Below are 22,150 nucleotides of genomic sequence, written 5' to 3' on the forward strand. Positions count from 1 at the left end.
TGTTTTTAATCTTGTCTTGGGTTGTACGGAAGGCTGAGAAGTCTTTCGCAACCTTTTTGATTTGGCGGGTGGTCAAATGTCGTTTCTTGAGAGCGCCCAGATTAAGAGTTTTGATGAGGTCCTGTTGTATGGGTGGTCGCCCTGGATATAACAGCTCCTGGGAGTCTTTCAGCATCCTGAGAGGATGGCTGGGCTTCGTGAGGAAAGCGGACTAATAAGGCAGAGTTATCGTCAGAGTCAGCTTCCTTACCAGGTACCTATATTTAATTGGGTTTTGTTATGATATAATTGTCAAAAACTCTAAGCATATACGCCTTTATTGTATTAATACTGGTCTCTACCCACCACCATGGGTGTGAATCAGCTATTATATATTCACCGGCTAAGTTTAATATTTAAAAATGATATTTTGATTATAAAATAAATTTTTGAATATACTTACCCGGTGAATATATAAATTAAAGGCCCTCCCTTCCTCCCCGATAGAGACCTAGGGGACTGAGAAGAACTGGAGCTGTTTACAAGTATATGCGGTATCTGGCCGATAGTCGGCGCTGGTGGGCACACCCGCAACCTTCATGGCGATCGCTCGCGAGTTTTTGGAATCTGTCGAGCCGTCGGAGACGTCAGCTATTATATATTCACCGGGTAAGTATATTCAAAAATTTATTTTATAATCAAAATATCATATTGTTAGGAAAATACAAATTATCTCCGAATTTGTTATATCGGCTGGTTTTAGCTTCGCTGAGATAAATACTCCATAGTAAAGAGATCCAGGTTTGTATTGCTAGGAAAAATACAAATAGTTTCTAAATTTGTTTTGTAGTCTTACATTTTCATTAGCTGTTTGTATCTGCTATACAATATATTCATCAAGAATAAGTGTTTGTTAGAAATTGACATACTGTACAGTAGAGTAACTCATTGAATTTGTAATAATCATTGCTAGTCCATTTAATTTTTAATACATTTGATTTGACTTCTTTGGCACCTTATAATGACTGGTACTTGAATTGTAATATTTCATATAACTGTTTTGCAGTTACGCAAGTTATATCCAACAGCTGAATTCCCACCAAAAAGACTGAGAAATACAACTTCCAAAGTCTTAGAAACACGCCGAGCCGGTTTGGAGCTGTGGCTGCACTCAGCATTGCTTCTTCAACCATCACCTCCTGCCCTTTTATCATTCTTGCAGGTTTCCAATTATCAGCCACCCCATCAAGAGTAAGTGAGCCTTTTTTTTTCTTCGTCCTTTTATATGTATGTGTGTACTGCATTCCTCTTCCTCATTCTTTATCGTCGTATGTTAATTTGTTTTTGCTGAAAAATTTCAAATGTATTATTTTCCATGTTACAGTGTTTTTGTTTTGTAGCTGTTGAGTCTGTTTTCTGTTCTATTTAGCTTATGTATCTTATTTGTTCTGGCACCAAATACAAACCTTTCAACTCTTTACTACATAGATATGTTTCGGTGATAGCTGAAATTACCTGTACAACTTTTAGTGATGTGTAACTAAATTTGGACCCCCCCACACTTGCACTAGCCAAAACAAGCCACTTATATATTGGCTCGGAAAAGAGCAGACATCTTTCTACCCCGCTTATTTGTTTTTCAACCTTATCAGCTGGCCTAAAACAATGTCTTTCCCTTCTCTTGTATGTAAGAGTATTTTTCTATTTTGACATAAAATGCAGGTTTGTCCAGGCTGGGAAAGTCACCGTTGTGACGCCTTCATGTCTGCATTGGAGACGGATCCCCATTCCTTTGTCCTGCGTGTAGGGGTTACAGTTGTACGCAGGAGTCTGTTTGTAATGTGACCTCCCTCCCAGTGGCAGCAATTTAGCTGACGGTGGAAGAAGAATTCTTCTCCTTTGGGGTCATCCTCAAAGTCGAAGAAATCTTACCAACTAAATCCTGTCACTCTGACTCTGCCTAATTGGTCTCTTCTGGAGACCGCTTGGCCGTGAGTTGAGATGCCTTGACTCCAATCTATGTGCCTGAAGTCTGTTGCCTCCCCTGGAGAGGCAACGCAGAGTTCAACTGTAGGGGACGCTCTTTATACTAATGCAGTACGTCCGTTGTGGCCCTCCTCAGGAGTTCTATGTTCCCCTTATAAGGAACGGCTTCTTGAGGTCCTTCATTGAGGGACACGTGATGACTACATAGCTGCCTCACCCAAGGGGGTTTACTGTCCTTCTCCCTGACGCTCCGGCAGTTTAGTACCAAGAAGAATCTTTTGGGTCTTTCGCCGGATTGCCCTCAGCACCTGCGCTTGTTCGTTCTGCTTTGGTGGACGGACGGGAGGGCCTGCAGATGGAGAGCCTTTGGAGTCTCCCGTCAGTGGATCCCTTCACAGGAAAGCCTCCAGGTGTCGAACAACCTTTCCGTTCGCGGGACGGGCGTTCTTCACCAGCTGTTGTGGGATCGCTTTCCCATTCGCACAATGTCCCTTCCACTTCGGCAACAGGTGTTGTTTGTCCTTTCTACCCATGGGAGAGGCGTTATTCACATGAGTGGTTGCTTTTTAGAGGCTCTAGGAAACGAGCACGTGATTCGTCAGTACCTCATTCCAGCTCTTCAAAGTGTAGCTTATCGGAGCTAGACAATAGGGGATCAGGCGGCTGTTCACAGCTCCCGATCCCTGGCAGCATGTCCTTAGGACACATCAAGAGTGCTCGCTGCTTTGCAAGACCAAGTTCCACCTTTGGGCCTAGGATTCTACTTCTCGCAAAGTAGAACTTGCTGTCTTGCCTACTCGTCAGATCACAGCACAACCTTCTATTTCTGAACACGCGCGTACAACCTTGCATGCAAGAGAAGACGAGTACAGTACATATTCTCCCCTAGGGCAGAGGAGGAGTATGTCAGATTTTCTCCCTTCTCTTGGGGTGAGAGCATCCAAGGAACTCTGCAAGCTGTCCCCTCTGACTGCAGGTGGGTACCATTGTTCCTTATGTAACCTGATACATGTAATAGGTATTTGTTATAATCCCGATCTCCCAGCAAGGTAGGAATGTGGCAACATTTAGGTAAGTGAGGAGCTTAGCTCCAAGATACATCCTACCTGGTCGAATCACAATGCTTAGTTCTCATGCCTTTGCACTAATTGCTCAGACCGATATCTCTTAATAAGAGATAGCGAGATGATAGGGTGCGCTCTTCCACAGCTCGTGCAAAGCACAAGAGTTGCATCCCAGGTCAGTGACCTGCCAGTTGATTTTTTACTTCCACCCACCTAAACGTGAATTTCCATAGTACAGAGCTGAAAGCTTTGTTTATTCCTATGCGGAGACAAACTTGTGAGTCATTTATATGGGATACTTCTAGTTTCGTTTTCTGTGACCAGGCAATTGAAAAAAATTGGTTTGATTAAGTCATGCGTCATGCTTCATTGCAAGGCAACTGCTGCGCATGATGCATAACCCTTGTTCAAAGTGCTTCCCCACAATTCTTTTGGTCGGTAAGAAGGTCAAACGTGCCTTCTTCCTCTCTGTGATCAGACATCTGCATCACCCTCATCATACCCTTATAGTGCTTGTGTCTTTGATCTTCATTGTCACTTGCATGGTATCCTTATTTGAAAGATTTCAAGTGTGTGCCTTACGATGATTACGTCAAATAGCATGCATTCCTGCCCTAGCTAAGATGGTCGCACCTGTGGTACATTTATGAGCAGGGTAGAAGTAGATCCACACCCGGTTTTTCCTTCATGTAGGTGTAAAAGATGTTCTGTGGAATCACCATTTGAGTACTGTAGGGAGAGGTCGTACTTCCAATAGGAGAGATATCGTTCGTGCCACAAGACACGCTCTGAGAGAGATCTTTCCCCTTCTTCGTCTTCTGTCAGCATTGAAAAGAAGCGTAAGATTGATACCGTACTGCAGCGAACGTTATCCCCCTTCTAGGTCCTTTGTGTCAGGAGCCCGCTGAGACTTCAGTCACGGATGACGAATGCCATAATTTTGTTAACATTTTATCACCCATTGTTAATAATATTCAATATAAGCTCGAACCAGTTCTTATTGCGGATGCCCTGGCTAAGGCTGCTGTGCTCCCTTAGCCGGATCTTTTGTTGTCCCATCTGTCCCTGATTATTCTGTAATGTCTAGATCTCCCCCCCACAAGTGCGTTGAGTGGAGATTTATATACTGTACTGTATTTCAAAATATATGGATAAGATGTTTCCCTCTTTAGAGGTGTCTCCTATCAGAGCAGTGAAATTTTCTCCGAGTTCCCTTCGGAAGCCAAGAATAAAGCATGTCATTTTCCCCCCTACTGAGGCAGTCTTACTGAAAGACCCTTATTACCAGTCTTTAGCTCGAAATAACAAGCAAGGCATGCCTCTTACGCCTAGGAGTACTCGGCAGAGGTCTCCTCAGAAGAGTCCCTGAGATGCATCAGTAGACTGTCATCTCTCTGTTATGTGGGCTTTGGCTGTCCCTCCCCCCCCCCCAAGAAAACTCGGTAATGTCTACATGTTTTAAACAAGTTTCTCCTTCTAAGCCTAATAACGCTGTAAAGTCGAATACAGTATAACAAATCCTGCATTATCCAGAATTTCAGCTATTAATAATTCAGTTAAGCCGACCTTTTCTGCATCATAATCCAACTCCTCCGTATCTTGAGCAGGCTGACAGATCTAAGCAAGTTGTCACCCCCTAAACACCATGAAGTCACTAAACGCGCCGCTATTTTGTATTTTGACAGTAATCCTCCGCATCATAATGATGCTCGAGTTAATGTTACTACTGTATACGCCCTTCGTTTTCCAGAGGACATGGTAGATCATCTCCACATTACAGTTCTTTAAAGTTCCTCTGGAGTTTTGTAAACTTTCGGCTAGGAATCAGTATGATAAAACCTTGACTTATGCTAATAACCTGTGTCTTACGCTGATGACATTAATTGTCAGGATAGACCACACATTAGTGCTCAATCTGATGCTCATGAGGATAATGATACATGTTCTACAGAACGTCATTCTATTTCAAATAATTCTTTGCAGGTACAGAGTGTAGATAACGGGCATGGAAAATTTCGCCCCTTCCCAAAAATTACTCTCCCATCTGAAACAGATGAAGGAAATAATGGTAGACAACGTAGACGTATTCCTTGCAGTGAAAAATTAGCCAAAACAAATTTGGTCATTGAATATAATCAGAATGAAATTAATGCTAGGGCGTTCCCCGCAGGCGACGCGTTGGGACGTCGCCTGATCCCAACGAAAAATCGGCAAGGGCTACCCATTAATGGGCAGGCTGGGTTAAAGAGGCAAGCTCACAGGAAAATATCTGAGGAGAGGGTGAGAGTAGCAACTCTGAATGTGGGGACTATGACCGGAAAAGGGCGAGAGCTGGTTGACCTCATGGAGAGAAGGAAGATTGGAGTGCTGTGTATGTAGGAGACCAGGTGGAAGAGAAATAACGCAAGAGAACTAGGCGAAGGTTGTAAATTATATTACAGTGGAGCAAATATGGAAGGAAGAAATGGAGTAGGAATAATATTATCGAAAGAGTTGAAGGAAAGTTTGATTGGGGTGAATAGGAAAAATGACAGAATTATGAGTTTAAAGGCATTCTAGATGACGAGTTTTGATAACTTCGTCTTCCCCACCGTCATCCCTACATTAAGAGGTCGGTTGCCTGATGCGCCCTCTCCAATGCCTTCTATCAAAGGTATCCTCTTCCACCAAACCTCTTCTCTCCATATCATCCTTCACCTCATCTTGCCATCTAATTCTCTGCCTCTCTTGATCTTCTCCCCCTAAGAGGTTCCTCTCAAGCCCTCCTCACTCCCTTTCTACCATCCATCCTCAACACATGCCCACATAATCTCAGTAGTGACACTCTTATCATATCTTTAATCTTTACTACACCTGCCATTCTTCTTATTTCATAATTTTTTAATCTTTCAAGCAGTGATATTCAAGTAATCCACGTCAGCATTCTCATCTCGGTTCTCTTAAGCTTTGCCGCCTCTTTTCGTCTCAAAGCCCAAGTTTCTGATCCATACATTAACACTGGTCTTATTACTGTGCTATAGATATTGACTTTTACCATGATTGGCATTTTCATATCACATACCACTCTTGCTACTTCCCTCCACTTTCCCCATGCTGCTTTTATCCTACTATCAACTTCAGCCTCACATCCTCCCTTCTGATTTATAGTAGATCCTAATTATCTAAAATTTTTCACCTTTTTTATAACTGCACTTCTACTTTCATGTATGGCTATCCTGTCCTTACCTTCCTTACTGCTCACCATAGTTTCAGTCTTATTCACATTTACTTCAAGCCACCCCTTTCCAAAGTCTCTTGCCACTCTACCACCCTTCTCTGTAATTCTTCCTCATTTTCATCCGTAATTACCAAATCATCTGCATATAGCAACACCCATAACTCTTCATTTCTGATCTCTTTACTTGACACATCCAAGACCAACACAAATAAAAATTGTCATAATGCTGATCCCTGGTGTAACCCAACACTAATCTCAAAGGTTTCTGTTTCTCCAACAGCTGTTATTACTTTTATCCTTTTTTTTTTTTTTTTTTTGTATATCATCTCTGCCATTCTTACTAACTTTTATAGGACTTTCCTCTTCCTCAAGCACCAGAACATCACTTCTCTTGGTATTCTATCATGAGCCTTCTCTAAATTTACAAAAGCACAGAGCATATGGTTTTCCTCTCATCTCTTTTCCTGTAACTACCTTACTATGAAGAGGGCAGCCACAGTCCCTCTCCCTTTATGAATCCATACTGTTGTTTCCTAATCTTTACAATCTCTCAATCTCTCTCTCGCTTTGTAAATTAAGTTCTGAGAGACTTCAATTCCTCCGCCTCATGCTCACTTAGTAGAGGCAAACGGTCTTACAACAGGAGTGAGCTGGACTCCTCGCGCTTCTTCTCTGCCTCCTTTTCCCGTCACAATAGAAATGACTCAGGGAAAAAGAAGGACGTCCAAGTAAGAGTTAAGAACTCTACAACCATTAAAACAGAACAACCGAATCATGACATAATAAGTATTGATGACTCTGGAGAGCCTCAGTGCATGCACCAGTACTAGCTCTGCTGATGTAACCCCCCTTGAGGCCCTATTGTCTAGCTCTTAAGTCTCATACTTTATCAAGATTATGAGCTTCATCATCATATGGATTGATTGGATGAGCCTCCCCCTTGTGCAGATCGCAAACAGACAGTGCGCTATCAATTCAATCTTTCCACAGTTTCAAAGCCCATGACTCAGGTTCGATGTGGCGCTTTCAAATCAGACTAAGGATACACTAGACTTTCTGAATAGCCAAGCCTCTGCATCAGAAAACTTGCTGAATGCCAGTAGATCTTCAAAGCTCCCACCATTACCTCTGTCACGCCAGAGATGTTTTTACGTTCACTCTGGCGTCTTTCTGAGTCCTCCTCCCATTGACGCTGATGGAGCTAATCTAGTTCCATCAGTACCAGCTGAAAGGCTACCTAATCTCCCCTCCACTGTGTCAGGGCCTGAGCTAGCTGACATGGACATTGCAGCTATGTCAGCTATCCAAGCTTGCTCGTGGATAGACCACTGGTCTGGAGCAGTCTCTCACATTGCGGTATCACAGAACCTGAAGAACAAACATGGTGAACAGTTCAAGGATCTATCTAGATCTGGTGCTAAATCCATAGAGTTCCTCCTTCATCAGAACATCTTCCTTTGGGAAAATTGCGTTCTTAGAGACGTGACGCTGTCTTAACCAGATGTTCTTGGCAGGTGTCCTCTAGAGATACATTAGCCCAAAGGAATTTAGAACTAGTCAATTCCCCCTCCCTTTTCCCATCCTTGGATGTGGCAAAGGCAATTGAAAAGGTTGACCGGTTGGGATAGAGTCCTATGTTAAGTCGAGCAGTGGCACTGTTACCTGTTCCCCTGGAACAACCCAGGAACTCGCCCTTTTTAGCCAGTTCCCCCCAAAAAGACGACTTTTCCCTCCAATGAATGCCAACCTGGGAGGCAGAACCCTAGACCCACCTATCGACGAAAAAGACAAGGTCACAGAAGTTCATGCTAGGGAGGGCATGTTCCCCAGCTTACCACCTGGTGGGGGATGCCTACAAAGCTTGTAGAAAAGGTTGCAGGACTTCGGGGCCAACCTTTGGATGGTAGAAGTCCTCCGTTCAGGGTATCGGATTCCCTCTGACCAGGACTCTGACCTTCCAACAATGTTATTTGAAAGGATCGGTAAAAGACCTATTCTTGTTAGAGGAAGTCTCCAAATTGCTAACCAAACGAGCAGTGGAGGAAGTCTCGGACAACTCATCAATCTATTTCTGGTAGAGAAGCTGACAGGAGGTTAGAGACCTGTCATAGACCTCTCCCTCTTGAACCTCTATACTACAGACAAGGCTCAAAATGGAGACATCACCCTCCGTTCTCCAAACCATCAGGAAGAAAGACTATCTTCTGACCAAAGACCTGAAAGATGCCTATTTTCAGGTCTCCATCCATTCTGCCTCGAGGAATCACCTAAGGTTTCCCTTTCGAGACAAAATTTTTCAGTTCAGGGTGCTATACTTTGGCCTATCAACAGCCCCTCAAGTCTACACCAGGATCTTTGCCATTACTATTATTATTATTATTATTATTATTACTTGCTAGGCTACAACCTTAGTTGGAAAAGCAGGATGCCATAAGCCCAAGGGCTCCAACAGGGAAAATAGCTCAGTGAGGTAAGGAAATAAGGAAATATACTATTAGAGAAGTTTAAGAATAATAACATTAAAATAAAACTATTATATATAAACTAGTTCCATCAGTACGAGCTGAAAGACTACCTAATCTCTCCTCCACTGTGTCAGGGCCCGAGCTAGCTAACATCGAGGTTGCAGTTATGTCAATTATCTGAGCCTGGGTTCATGCTATGGGCATCAGGCCCCTGAGATACTTGGACGACTGGATTCTCCTAGCAGAATCCTGAGCCCTCCTGCTGAAGCACAGAGACATGTTCCTGGATCTGTGCAAGGAGTTAGGGATCCAACTGAACCTGCAGAAGTCCAGCCATATTCCCCAACAGTGCACCAGGTATCTAGGCATGGACATACTCAGTTTAAACCAAAACCTTTACATCAGCCTACAAAATCTTGAAGTTAAGAGTATTGGCAACAACCTTTCTGAAAAGAAAACCCCCTTCCTCCCCTCTCTTGGCAGAAGCTACTAGGCTATCTCTCTTTGTTAGAGTAACATGTCCATCTGGGGAGATTGCATCTGTGCTCGGTGCTGCGGGCTATGAAGTACTAATGGTCATAGGCTTCAGACCACCCTGCAGCCCTGCTACAAGTACCTTAGAAAATGGTAAAAGATCTCTTTTGGTGGTTGGATGAGGAGAACTTGTTAGTGGGAAACCCTTTTCAGGCTCCTCCACCACAATTCCTCCTGTTCATAGATGCATCTCACCAGGGGTGGGGTGCTCACCTAAGAAAGGAAAAAATCTCAGGCCTGTTTTCAGATGTGAACAAGACCTTTCGCATAAACTTCTGGAAATGATAGCAGGGCAACTAGTATTACTTCAATTCTAAAAGACTCTTGAAAGGTCACTCTGGGATGTTGATGAGCAACAACTCCATCACCAATCAAGGAGGTGCAATCTAGCAGTAGAGATAATCAATGGGCACAGTCCCAGGTGATCTCTCTCTTGGCGAGATTTATCCCCGGGAAGAGGAACTTCATAGCAGACTATCTGAGCCATCGAGGGACGACAGTTCTTTCAGAATGGTCTTTGCTTCATCTGATGGCGAGGAGACTTGTGACATTTTGGGGTTCGCCACTCACCTGAATCACAAATTCCCGGAGTGTTGTTCTCCAGTCCCAGACCAGGCTACAGTGGTGGAAGATGCATTTTAACACCCAAGGGACAGACTAGACTTTTACGCATTCCCACCATTCTGTCCAATTCGTTAAACATTAAACAGAATCCAAACATCCAAGGTAGTTAAAGCAATGCTAGTAGCTCCAAAGTGGCTAGCAGTGGGGTAGTATTCATTCCTGCTGGAACGTCTCACAGAAGTGCCAAGAGAACTTCCAGAATGGCCAACCTCATACTGTACATTTAAGAAAAATTATATTTTAATTATAAAATAAATTTTTGAATATACTTACCCGGTGAATATATAATAGCTGCTGCTCCAGCGGCTCGACAGAAAAACACACAAAAACTCGCGAGCGATCGCTATGAAGGTTGCGGGTGTGCCCACCAGCGCCAACTATCGGCCAGATACCGCATATGCATGTAAACAAGCCTCAATTCTTCTCGTCCCACTGCGTCTCTATTGGGGAGGAAGGGAGGGCCTTTAATTTATATATTCACCGGGTAAGTATATTCAAAAATTTATTTTATAATCAAAATATCATTTTTAAATATTTAACTTAGCCGGTGAATATATAATAGCTGATTCACACCCATGGTGGTGGGTAGAGACCAGAGTTAATTAAGTTTACAGCGTATATGCTTTTTGACAGTTATAACATAACAAAACCCAAATATATAGGTACCTGGTAAGGAAGTTGACTTAGACAATTACTCTGCCTTGTTAGTCTGTCTTCCTCACGAAGCCCAGCGATCCTCTTAGGATGCTGAAAGACTCCCAGGAGCTGAAGTATCAAGGGCTGCAACCCATACAACAGGACCTCATCAAACCCCTAATCTGGGCCCTCTCAAGAAATGACTTTGACCACCCGCCAAATCAACCAGGATGCGAAAGGCTTCTTAGCCTTCCGTACAACCCAAAAACAAGATTAAAAATATTTCAAGAGACAGATTAAAAAGGATATTGGAATTAGGGTAATGTAGTGGTAGAACCCTCACCCACTACTGCACTCGCTGCAACGAATGGACCCAGTGTGTAGCAGTCCTCGTAAAGAGTCTGGACATCTTTTAAGTAAAATGACGCGAATACCGACTTGCTTCTCCAAAAGGTCGCGTCCATAATACTTTGCAGAGATCTATTTTGCTTGAAGGCCACGGAGGTTGCTATAGCTCTTACTTCGTGCGTCTTAACCTTAAGCAAACATCGGTCTTTCTCATTCAAGTGAGAATGAGCCTCTCGTATTAAAAATCTGATAAAATATGACAAAGCATTCTTTGACATAGGCAATGATGGTTTCTTAACTGAGCACCATAATGCCTCAGATCTACCTCGTAAGGACTTAGTACGGGCTAAGTAGAACTTAAGAGCTCTAACAGGACATAGCAGTCTTTCCAGTTCGTTGCCTACGATCTCTGATAAGCAAGGAATATCAAAAGATTTAGGCCAAGGACGAGAAGGCAGTTCATTTTTGGCCAGGAAACCAAGTTGAAGTGAACAAGTGGCTTTTTCTGTAGAAAAGCCGATGTTCTTACTGAAGGCATGAAGTTCACTGACCCTTTTAGCCGAAGCCAAGCACACTAGGAAAAGTGTCTTGAGGGTGAGATCCTTCAGGGAGGCTGAATGTAATGGCTCAAACCTGTCTGACATGAGGAACCTTAGGACCACGTCTAAGTTCCATCCAGGAGTTGCCAAACGACGTTCCTTAGAGGTCTCGAAAGACCTAAGGAGATCTAGGAGATCTTTATTGTTGGAAAGATCTAAGCCTCTATGACGAAAGACCGAAGCCAACATGCTCCTGTAGCCCTTAATCGTGGGAGCTGAGAGGGAGCGAACATTTCTCAGATGTAAAAGAAAATCTGCGATTTGGGCTACAGAGGTACTGGACGAGGACACAGATGCTGACTTGCACCAGTCTCGAAAGACTTCCCACTTCGACTGGTATACTCTAATGGTAGAAGCTCTCCTCGCTCTTGCAATCGCACTGGCTGCCTCCTTTGAAAAGCCTCGAGCTCTTGAGAGTCTCTCGATAGTCTGAAGGCAGTCAGACGAAGAGCGGGGAGGCTTTGATGAACATTCTTTACGTGGGGCTGACGTAATAGATCTACCCTTAGAGGAAGACTTCTTGGAAAGTCTACCAGCCATCGAAGTACCTCGGTGAACCACTCTCTCGCGGGCCAGAGGGGAGCAACCAACGTCAACCTTGTCCCTTCGTGAGAGGCGAACTTCTGCAGTACCTTGTTGACAATCTTGAATGGTGGGAATGCATATAAGTCCAGATGAGACCAATCTAGTAGAAATGCGTCTATGTGTATTGCTTCTGGATCTGGGACTGGAGAGCAATAGATTGGAAGCCTCTTGGTCATCGAGGTGGCAAAGAGGTCTATGGTGGGTTGACCCCAAGTCGCCCAAAGACTCTTGCACACGTCCTTGAGGAGGGTCTATTCCGTGGGAATCACCTGACCCCTCCGACTGAGACAGTCTGCCAAGACGTTCAAGTCGCCCTGGATAAATCTCGTTAACAGGGAGATGCCTCGATTTCTTGACCAAATGAGCAGGTCCCTTGCGATCTCGTACAGCGTGAGGGAGTGTGTGCCTCCTTGCTTGGAGATGTACGCCAAAGCTGTGGTATTGGCGGAGTTGACCTCTACCACTTTGTTTCGAAGGAGACTTTCGAATTTCATCAAGGCCAAGTGGACTGCCAATAGCTCCTTGCCGTTGATGTGCATGCTCCTCTGACTTGAGGTCCACAGACCTGAGCATTCCCGATCGTCCAGGGTCGCACCCCAACCCAAATCCGACGCGTCTGAGAACAACGCGTGGTTTGGGTTCTGAACTGCTAGGGATAGTCCCTCTCTCAGACTGATATTGCTGTTCCACCATTTCAGGCATGCCTTTACTGGTTCGGAGACCGGGATTGATACCGTCTCTAACGTCTTGTCCTTGTTCCAGTGAAAGGCTAGATGGAACTGGAGAGGCCGAAGGTGTAGTCTTCCTAGCGAGACAAACTGCTCCAGGGATGATAGAGTTCCTACAAGACTCATCCAATTCCTGACTGAGCACCGTTCTCTCTTCAGCATTAGTTGGACTTTGAGCAGGGCTTGATCTATTCGGGTGGCAGACGGAAAAGCCCGAAAAACTGGACTGCGAATCTCCATCCCTAAATAAAGAATAGTTTGGGATGGGATCAGCTGGGACTTTTCTAGGTTGACCAAAAGTCCCAATTCCTTGGTCAGATCCAACGTCCAATGAAGATCCTGCAGACAGCGATGACTGGACGATGCCCTGAGAAGCCAGTCGTCCAAGTACAGGGAGGCTTGGATTCCCGATAAATGGAGGAATTTTGCCACATTCCTCATGAGCCTCGTAAACACGAGAGGAGCAGGACTGAGGCCAAAGCACAGGGCCCGAAACTGGTATACCACATTCCTGAAAACAAACCTCAGAAACGGTTGGGAATCTGGGTGTATAGGAATGTGGAAGTACGCATCTCGTAGGTCGAGAGAGACCATCCAGTCTCCCTTTCTGACCGCTGCTAAGACGGACTTCGTGGTCTCCATAGTGAACTTTGTTTTCGTAACAAAAACGTTGAGCGCACTGACGTCTAGCACCGGTCTCCAACCTCCTGTCTTCTTTGGGACTAGGAAGAGACGGTTGTAAAACCCCGGTGATTGAAGGTCCGAGACTTTCACCACCGCTCCCTTCTCTAGCAACAGAGACACTTCTTGGTTTATAAGGGCTTGTCTCTTTGACTCCTCTTGGTACCTGGGAGAGAGGTCTATGGGAGTTGTCACTAGAGGAGGTTTGCGTACAAACGGAATTTTGTACCCCTCTCTGAGCAACCGAACAGACTCTTGGTCTGCGCCCCTCTTCTCCCAGGCCTGCCAGAAGCTCTTCAATCTGGCTCCTACCGCTGTCTGAGGCTGTGGGCAGTCAGACTCTGCCACGTGAGGACTTGGCTCCTCTCTTCTTACCTCTCTTTCCCTCGGCACGAGCGCTTCCCCTGCTGGGAGCTCTGCTACAAAAGGGCGGGATAAATCTGGATGCCGGAGTCTCGATCCTGGGTCTTACAGCAAAGGATGTAGAAGGAGTCCCTTTGCGAGCAGAGGACGCCATCAAGTCATGGGTGTCCTTCTGCACAAGCGAAGAAGCTATATCCTTAACCAGTTGTTGCGGAAACAAGGACGCTGATAAGGGAGCAAAGAGCAGTTCTGATCTCTGACAGGGAGTAACTCCTGTCGAAAGAAAAGAGCAAAGGGAATCTCGCTTCTTTAAGACTCCCGACGTAAAAGTGGAGGCGAGCTCATTGGAACCATCGCGGATGGCTTTATCCATACATGACATGATAAGTAAGGAAACATCTCTGTCAGCAGACGAGATTTTCCTACTTAAAGCTCCTAATGACCAGTCAAGGAAGTTGAATACTTCAAAGGCCCTGTATACGCCTTTAAGCAGATGGTCAAGGTCCGAGGAGGACCAACTAATCTTCGAGCGTCTCATGGCTAGGCGGCGGGGAGAGTCTACGAGGCTTGAGAAGTCACCCTGGGTAGAGGCAGGGACTCCCAAGCCGAGAACTTCTCCCGTGGCATACCAGACGCTCGATCTAGACGAGAGCTTTGAAGGAGGGAAGGCAAAGGCCGTCTTCCCCAATCTCCTCCTGGTATCCAACCAGTCGCCTAAAAGTCGTAAAGCCCTCTTGGAAGAGCGAGAAAGCACTAGCTTAGTAAAGGCTGGCATGTTAGCAGGTAAGCCTAGAGCAAACTCAGACGGTGGCGAACGAGGAGCAACGGTAACAAAGTGATTGGGAAAAAGCTCCTTGAAAATTAACATGACTTTCTTAAAGTCCATCGAAGGAGGAACCGTCCTAGGTTCGTCTACATCTGAAGGATGATCATCATGATGAGGATCAGCAACGTCCTCATCTGAAGGATCTTCGTCCGACAACTGCTGAGTAACAAGCAAAGGGGTTGGCAATGCTTGACACGCAGAGTCCACACGCACTGGTGCATCAGTAGCAGTCCAGGACGCTACGTCATGTAACTGCTTAACAGCCTGACTGTCAACAACAACAGGAGCGGGAGGACGCTCGACGTCAACTCGAGACTGCCTTTACTGCCTAGACTGAGCAGTCAAAACAACTCTAGACTGCGGTGTTTGACGCTCAGCGTCAAAACAAGTCAACTCCGCTGGTTGGCGAACGTCCTGAACGTCAACAAGAGCATTAGGAAGCGGCTGAACGTCCATATGCGGCTGAAAGTCAACACGGGACTGCATCGAGTGAGGCTCTACAAAGCGTGACTGACGTGACTTAGTAACGCCAACGTCAACAGGACGAGCAAAGGCTCGTTTTGGCGGCTGAAGGCCAGGATCTCGATTAGCTAAGCGGCGAGGATCATCGTGAACCTTTTCAGCAGAATAGTCTTCCATAAGGGAGGCGAGCTTGATCTGCATGTCTTGCAGTACAACCCATTTAGGATCAACGGGAATGGGTGCGGTAAAAGACGGGGGTAACGTCTGAGACTGCAAAACCTTGCCTACACCAAGACTCTCGGAGCCTGTGTAACGTTTCTGCTTAGGCGGCGAGCAGTCTTCCGATGACTGCAAAGGGTCAGAGCTGTCCCAATGGATACAACCAGGACGCTGGACCTGTCCTGAAGGGACCGACTTTCGCTTTAAGGGCCTTGAAACCTTGCTCCACGGTTTCTTATGCGAAAAGCCTTCGGATGACGAGGAGAAAATGGTCTCTCTCGTCTTATGGTAGGGGCGGTCTTGATGAGACACGCCTGTTACCATAGAGGGAACGTCTGTTCGCTGATCAAGGCCTCTCGAACCCATAAGTCGTACGACATTACTTCTCCCCTGGGCTTGGTAGCTTGCAAGAGGTCCCGGACTAGGCGAACGACAGGCACGAACAGACAAACCCTCGGTCGCAACACTGAAAACACTTTGCGCACTAATCACTTTCCCACGATTTTCCGCTGTGGCACTCTGACACTTTAGCTCTTTAACGTCAGCCATGAGTTGATTACGATCTGTAGCTAACGACTCAACTCTTTCGCCCAAAGCATGAATGGCACGTAACATATCCCGCATTGATGGTTCCTGAGTGCTAGTAGAGGGTTCAGGCACAACTACTACAGGGGAAGGATTAGGTTCAGGGGCATGGGGAGAGGAAAAATCTACCGATCTAGAGGAACTTCTCCTCACCCTATCTCTCTCTAGCTTACGAGAATACTTGTCATATTCGAGCCAATCGAATTCCGAAAGGCCCACGCACTCCTCACACCGATCTCCTAATTGACAGGTTTTACCCCGACAATTAGAACACACAGTATGTGGGTCGAGAGAGGCCTTTGGAAGACGCCTATTGCAATCCCTAGCATTACACTTACGAAATCTAGGAATTTGAGAAGGGTCAGCCATTTTGAAAAAGTCAAAGAAAGTCCAAAAAACAATCCAAAGTCATCAACAATTAAATCTGTCCAAAAAAGAGTTCAAGAGTTTAAGTTGAGGATAAAACACCTGCACTGCGAAAGCTCAAACCAAAATGAAGTACTTCACCAAGTCTGTTGAAAAACTCCAGGTTATACAGCGAGTAATGGTACGTCTTGTCGTTAAGACCGACAGAGAAGAATTGAGGCTTGTTTACATGCATATGCGGTATCTGGCCGATAGTTGGCGCTGGTGGGCACACCCGCAACCTTCATAGCGATCGCTCGCGAGTTTTTGTGTGTTTTTCTGTCGAGCCGCTGGAGCAGCAGCTATTATATATTCACCGGCTAAGTTAAATATTTAAAATTCCACAATGCATTGCATTGCCTGTCCCTTCATGGCTGGAGACCATCCAGTGTTTTCTCTGAAAGAAAGGGTTTTTGAGACCGACCGCAAAGAAGCTTTTTGGATATCTCCGAAAGTCTTCCACAGCAGTTTACCAGGCAAAGTGGAAAATCTTCTGTGATGGGTGTCATAGTGGGAATATTGCTCCACTCAAAGCTGCTATTCCCCTGATTGCAGACTTTTTTGGTGTTCATAAGGAACAAGAAGGCCCTTTCAGTCACTGCGGTGAAAGGCTTCCGCTCGGCCTTGAAGGGACTTGATCTCTCCGACTCTTGGGAACTCTTAGCTCTAATTATGAGTTTTGAGCAGTCTTGCTCTCCTCGAGAAATCAAACCCCCTTCCTGGGATGAGACTTAAGTACTACAGGCCTTGAAACAAACCCCATATGAACCTATGCATAGACCTTTAGACAGAGACTTTACCTTAGCTTCAGCCAAGAGAGAGAGCGAATTACACGTTCTATCTCATATCACATTCCAGAGGATGGAGAGAAATATCTGTGTAATTTGTTCCTGAATTTGTGGCTAAAACCAAAAATTCAGTTGATAATAATCTTAGATTTGACTCTTTCACGATCTTGTCTCTCAAAGAGTTTGAGTCTTTCACGATCTTGTCTCTCAGAGGTAACTGATGACCCAGATGACATTTTACTATGTCCCGTAAGAGCAGTGCGTAAGTATTTGAAGAAAACACAGCATCTTAGGCCTAAAATCTCCAATTTGTTTATGAGAACTGGCCACACCAAAAACAAAGTAACCAGAAACACTATTTCTTTCTGGTTTAACGAAACTATCATGAGAGCCTATAAATCCAAGGGCCCCCCCTCGAGCACATGATATACGTGGGCTTGTCTCAACCATAGCATTCCACAAAAGCCACTATGTAACACAAGTTTTGAAAGCTGGAGTTTGACTAACCACTTACAAACCATTACCTTAGAGATTCCACACAGGTCTTTAGACACCTTTTCAAGAGGCCCTATTGTTGCTGCACAACAAATAATCTAACTATAAGCTGTTATGAGACACGTTACTGCTCTTATCTCAGCCATCTGTTCATTCTCTGCATTATAATGGTATGTAATGGGTATTAAGGTGGATGGTGATCTTGATTGGACTTTGAAGCCTTCACTTGGAATCCACCTTAAGAATGTCTTGAAGTTGAATAGTTGTTGATTTATTGGATGATACAGTATACATGTATTGAAATTTTTGATACTATGCAACACTTGATGTTCATATCACTTCACCCTGGCAAAGTATTTAATTCTCCAGAATTGAACGTAAGGTCCTGCCTTATACGAGCCGGCTGCACTATTCACATATAGTTCACTTTGATCTTTTGCTATTACTTATAGTAATTGTATCTTGAGAGAGAAAGGGCCGACCTCTTACCTTCACGGAGACTTCTTTTGTGAAGGAATAAACTACAAATTTTGTACAATTTGTATTTTTCCTAGCTATACAAACCTGATTCATTTACCAAAGGTCCCACCTCAACTCCCCTGCAAGTCTTTGATCAGGTGAGTGTTGTGAGGAACTGCTTTGAACAAGCATTATGCTTCATGAGCAGCAGTTGCCTAGCAGTGAAGCAAAACACAATCAAACCAATTTCTTTAGATGGCCTGGTCGTAGAAAATGAAATTAGAAGTACAGTAACCCAAATAAATGACGGGTTTGTATGGCTAGGAAAACTACAAATTATATAAAATGTGTAGTATTTGGTGTCGGAACAAATGACATTTTGAGATAATTTGTATTTTTCTTAACCATACAAACCTGATGTTCTTTACACATACTGGCTTGCCATCACCTACCCCCAGAAGTCCTGTTAGCAATTACAAAGTGGCTTGTTTTGGCTAGTGCATATGTCAGGGGTGGACTGGTCATACCACCTGCTATCCCCCCCCCCCCCCCCACCACCACTGACTAGTAGTGGGTAATTACACCTCACTAAAAGTTTTATAGCTATTTTCAGCTATCGCTACAATATATCCTCATAGAAAAGAGTTTCATGTTTGTATGGTTTGGAAAAATAGAAGTTATACTCAAATTTATCATGTTTTTCTTTTGTTTTGTTTTATCCTTCTTAACTTCTTTCAATCTAGCTCTATTGTAGGTTGATATATTTACAGAAATGTTGATAGTTTATTGTTCTGGTCACACATTTTGCATAAGGAAAAGAGGGGAGAAATACATATAAAGAAGCATCAGAAATTAAAGTCTCTGCAATATAGAAACTAATGAAATTACAAACTACTTTACAGTGAAATAACAGTTATATGCTGCTTCCAGTAAATGCAAAAGAAATTTTAAAAAATCAGAATGCATAACAATGTTAGAAATATTAAAGAATAGGACATATCAATAAAGAAATTAAGAAGTAGACTATTCACTGAGACCAATTTTTGGATTTAAGTATGATTTTTTGGCGACTAATGTCCTATCTCATATAATACAGCAAACTAGAAGTTATGAAGGTGAAATCAGGAACATTTAAGTTCCAGATCACAGGTATTATACTGGGAAATAAGTGATTAATGATATAGTGGTAATGTAATGTTACTTTATTGAATTAGGTAGCTCATTGAACACCATTTAAATAGACTTGTATGGCTTGTGTGAAGGTTTTGTTCCTGAATGAGAATTGAAAAGAGAACATGGTAAAGTTGAAAAGTTAGGCATTTCAGGTTGAATAAACAAAGGGAACTACTGAGTATTAAAAGGGAAAAAACAGAGAATGTAGGGCTGAACAGGCATTAATGAGTACCTTTGGTATTATCCACTGTTTACTGTGCAGGACACACTGTAAGCACTGTAGTATCCTACATTGTGGTAATAGTACAGTAGTTGATAAGTAAATTGATGTACTTATCACAGATTTTATACATACATACATATACTAAGGCACTTCCCCCAATTTTGGGGGATAGCTGACATCAAACAAATGAAACAGAAAAGGGGACCTCTCCTCTCTACGTTCCGACCAGCCTGATAAGGAACTCAACCGAGTTCGGCTGGTACTGCTAGGGGTGCCACAGCCCTCCCTCCCTCGTTATCCACCACAGATGAAGCTCATAACACTGAATCCCCTACTGCTGCTACCTCTGCGGTCATCCAAGACACCGGAGGAAACAGCAGGGCCTACCGGAACTGCGTCACAATCGCTCGCCATTCATTCCTATTTCTAGCACGCTCTCTTGCTTCTCTCACATCTATCCTCCTATCACCCAGAGCTTCCTTACACTCCATCCATCCACCCAAACCTTGGCCTTCCCCTTGTACTTCTCTTGCATTCATCACCTTCTTTAGCAGACAGCCATTTTTCATTCTCTCAACATGGCCAAACCACCTTAACACATTCATATCCACTCTAGCTGCTAACTCATTTCTTACACCCGTTCTCACCCTCACTGCTTTGTTCCTAACCCTATCTACTAGAGATACACCAGCCATACTCCTTAGACATTTCATCTCAAACACACTCAATTTCTGTATCTCCGTCACTTTCATTCCCCACAACTCCGATCCATACATCACAGTTGGTACAATCATTTTCTCATACAGAACTCTCTTTACATTCATGCCCAACCCTCTATTTTTTACTACTCCCTTAACTGCCCCCAACACTTTGCATCCTTCATTCACTCACTGACGTACATCTGCTTCCACTCCACCATTTGCTGCAACAACAGACCCCAAGTACTTAAACTGATCCACTTCCTCAAGTAACTCTCCATTCAACATGATATTCAACCTCGCACCACCCTCCCTTCTCGTACATCTCAGAACCTTACTCTTACCCACATTAACTCTCAACTTCCTTCTCTTACACACCCTTCCAAATTCTGTCACTAATTGGTCAAGCTTCTCTTCCGTGTCTGCAACCAGTACAGTATCATCCGCAAACAACAACTGATTTTCCTCCCATTCATGGTCTTTCTCATCTACCAGTTTCAATCCTCGTCCAAGCACTCGAGCATTCACCTCTCTCACCACTCCATCAATATACAAGTTAATCATCCCTGTCTCAGCCCCACTCTCACCGGAAACCAATCGCTCACTTCATTTCCTATCCTAACACACGCTTTACTACCTTTGTAGAAACTTTTCACTGCTTGCAACAACCTTCCACCAACTCCATATAACCTCATCACATTCCACATTGCTTCCCTATCAACTCTATCATACGCTTTCTCCAGATCCATAAACGCAACATACACCTCCTTACCTTTTGCTGAATATTTCTCGCTTATCTGCCTAACTGTAAAAATCTGATTCATACAACCCCTACCTCTTCTAAAGCCACCCTGTACTTCTAAGATTGCATTCTCTGTTTTATCCTTAATCCTATTAATCAGTACTCTACCATACACTTTTCCCACCACACTCAACAAACTAATACCCCTTGAATTACAACACTCATGCACATCTCCCTTACCCTTATATAGTGGTACAATACACGCACAAACCCAATCTACTGGTACCTTTTACAACACAAAACACACATTAAACAATCTCATTAATCATTCAAGTACAGTCACACCCCCTTCCTTCAACATCTCAGCTCTCACACCATCCATACCAGATGCTTTTCCTACTTTAGTTTCAACTAGTCCTCTCCTCACTTCCTCTGTTGTAATCTCTCTCTCTTATTCTCATTTCCCATCACCGGCACCTCAACACCTGCAACAGCCATTATATCTGCCTCCCTATTATCCTCAACATTCAGTAAACTTTCAAAATATTCTGCCCACCTTTTCCTTGCCTCCTCTCCTTTTAACAACCTTCCATTTCCATCATTCACTGTGTGTTCAATTCTTGAACCAGCCTTCCTTACTCTCTTCACTTCTTTCCAAAACTTCTTATTCTCTTCATATGAATGACCCAATCCCTGACCCCACCTCAGGTCAGCTGTCCTCTTTGCCTCACTTACCTTGCACTTTACCTCCACATTTTTCTCTCTATATCTTTCATACTTCTCTACACTATTACTCTGCAGCCATTCTTCAAAAGCCCTCTTTTTCTCTTCCACCTTTACCTTCACTCCTTCATTCCACCATTTACTGCCCTCCCTCATGCTGCCTCCAACAAACTTCTTGCCACACATCACTTGCAATCCCAACAAAATTTTATTTCACTAACTTCCACTCCTCTAAATTACCAGTTTCTCTTACTTTCACTTCGTCATATGCCATTTTCATCCTTTCTTGATATTTACTTTTTACCCCCGGTTTTATTAACTCTTCAACCCTCACTAGCTCCCTTTTACATCCACCGACTCTATTGCCCCACTCTTTTGCTACAACTAATTTTCCTTCCACCAAAAAATGATCAGACATACCATTAGCCATACCCCTAAACATGTGCACGTCTTTCAATCTTCCAAACATTCTTTTAGTTATCAACACATAATCCATTAACGCCCTTTCTACCACTCTTCCATTTGCCACTCTTACCCATGTAT

General features: G+C 44.0%; 1 protein-coding gene across 2 annotated transcripts in view; it reads left to right on the top strand.

Moving 5' to 3' along the window:
* Nucleotides 1-22,150, top strand: part of LOC137616339 (uncharacterized) — a 65,342-nt gene that overhangs the window by 36,322 nt on the left and 6,870 nt on the right. For both annotated transcript variants that reach the window (XM_068345990.1, XM_068345991.1), the window contains one exon: nucleotides 1,046-1,230. The gene's annotated coding sequence lies outside the window, so the exon portion shown is untranslated. The remainder of the gene's footprint in view (nucleotides 1-1,045; nucleotides 1,231-22,150) is intronic.

This window comes from Palaemon carinicauda, chromosome 22, assembly GCF_036898095.1.
Source record: "Palaemon carinicauda isolate YSFRI2023 chromosome 22, ASM3689809v2, whole genome shotgun sequence".
Classification (NCBI taxonomy): domain Eukaryota; kingdom Metazoa; phylum Arthropoda; class Malacostraca; order Decapoda; family Palaemonidae; genus Palaemon; species Palaemon carinicauda.